Source organism: Empidonax traillii, unplaced genomic scaffold, assembly GCF_003031625.1.
Source record: "Empidonax traillii isolate 1590-97213 ecotype Southwest subspecies unplaced genomic scaffold, ASM303162v1 scaffold1936:size116929, whole genome shotgun sequence".
NCBI lineage: Eukaryota > Metazoa > Chordata > Aves > Passeriformes > Tyrannidae > Empidonax > Empidonax traillii.
In genome coordinates this window covers 77,011-79,123 of record NW_020957129.1, presented here as the reverse complement: position 1 = coordinate 79,123, position 2,113 = coordinate 77,011, and positions in this window count along the sequence as shown.

Here is a 2,113-nt window from a genome sequence, read left to right as displayed (position 1 = left end):
CAGGAGGTCACCTTGCCCCTTCTCCTGGCCCGGGAAGGGTTCTGCAGGGCTCATTGCCTTCCCTGCCTTCCTCAGACCTGCTAACTGTGGTTATTATCTAGAACTGATCAGCTGATAACCATGTTTAACTCTGTGACCCAGCTTTGGTTGCCTCAGCGTTTGCCACTGGAAACCACCAGAGCTCGACTCGCTGTTTGTTTTTCGTCAGTTCCTAAGGGGATTTGATCCCTCGGGCCATTCCCAGCACAGCGTGGGGGCATCAGTTACCTGTCAGTCCCTCCCTGAGGCAGAGGAGAATGTCAAAAAAGTTAAAATGTTACAGCAGGAATGTGACTCCCCCCAGATGGTTTATGGGGATGTGTCTCTGTGTCCAGCCCTGTCCAGCTTAAGGAGAACGTGGAACTCCTCTGCTCTGGAGAGGCTGGGAGAGCTGGGGGGGTTCACCTGGAGAAGAGAAGGCTCCAAGGAGACCTGAGAGCCCCTTCCAGGGCCTAAAGGGGCTCCAGGAGAGCTGGAGAGGGATTTAGGACAAAGGATGGAGGGACAGGAGACAGGGAATGGCTTCCCACTGCCAGAGGGCAGGGTTAGATGGGAGATTGGGAAGAAATCATTCCCTGTGAGGGTGGGGAGGCCCTGGCACAGGTTGCCCAGGGAAGCTGCCCCATCCCTGGAAGTGTCCAAGGCCAGGTTGGACAGGGCTTGGAGCAACCTGGGCTGGTGGAAGGTGTCCCTGCCCATGGCAGGGGATGGGAACTGGATGATTTTTAAGGTCCCTTCCGTCCCAAATCCTGCCAGAACAGGCATTTCAGGCAATCCCACACCCATGTATTTCAGCCTGCCTGTGGAAGGATGTGTTCAGGCAGCCACTGGCTGAGGGTAAATAACAGCTACAGGGACAAAAATAGGCAAAGATAATGATAATACACAAAGGCTGCAGATGTTCTTGATGACTGTGATCTGTATTTAAAAATCTTGGGTCCTTCTGAAACACTGAACTGCAATGTCTGTACGTGCAGAAGCCTCAAACCAGTATAAACAAGCACCCAACTCATTAGAAAAGCAGGGAGAGAGCAATAGAAAAAAAAATCCCTGGCCCCTCATACAAATCTGAGATCTGCTTTGGAATGGAAAAATCCAACCAGCTTTCAACCCACACAATGGCATCCGGGCTCTATTATAATGAAAGTGATGAATCTCAGCTTTAAAGAGGACGGTAATTTCTAATCCCCGAGCCTGGGCACACACGGGCGGGCGGGAGCAGCCGCCCGCTTTCATCTCTGCTGGGAGCAGCAAAGGAAATAATCACTGCATTGGGCTGACCTTTAGGAAACCACATAAAACAGAGGCCACAAGAGGTCACCTTGCCCCTTCTGGACCGAGGTGTTTGGCAGGGCTAATTCCTTCCCCCGAATTCCTCAGAACCCTCCAACGGCTGATAAGGATGTGAACTGACTCACTGTTGCTCACACAAAGGTGCTCTTGGCTGTGGCTCTTGGCTGTGGCAGGAACAGGGGGCTAGAGGGGAATCTTGGCTGTGTTTTTTTTTTGTACAGGAATGACATCAAACATCTCATTTCATCTGATTCCATCACGGTTCTGTCCATGGCTGAGGTAAGGCCTCCTCGTGACATTGTGCCACGGATTCAGACAAGTGTTTGACTCGTGGCCCTACTACACAGGATTTTCTTAAAACGTGGAGATTTACACTTCAGGCCCTTCTCTCAGTTCCTATAAAAGTTCATCTCCCAATTCCTATAAAAGCTCATCTCTCAGTTCCTATAAAACTTGCAGTGAATGAGGTGGTTGATACTGTTGTGTCTGTGGTGCTGGGTGGGGGGAGGCTCAGCACTAAACCCGTGCTAATTAGCCTCGATTATCCACACCACATTGTCCTGTGGCAAACGTGATCTGTTCAGCTGGACCCCCAAGCCCAGATGTCTTCCTTCCTTGGGTGATTATGTTGGCTTCAGAGGAGACACCGCAGATTTATCACAGGGCTGATGGCAGCAGCAAATCCACTGTGTATAGAAAATTAAAAACTAGATTAAGTAGTAACAGGATTGATGTCAATCCTTTTGCTGCTGCTGACACAGAATTGCACAGTTTGGTTGGT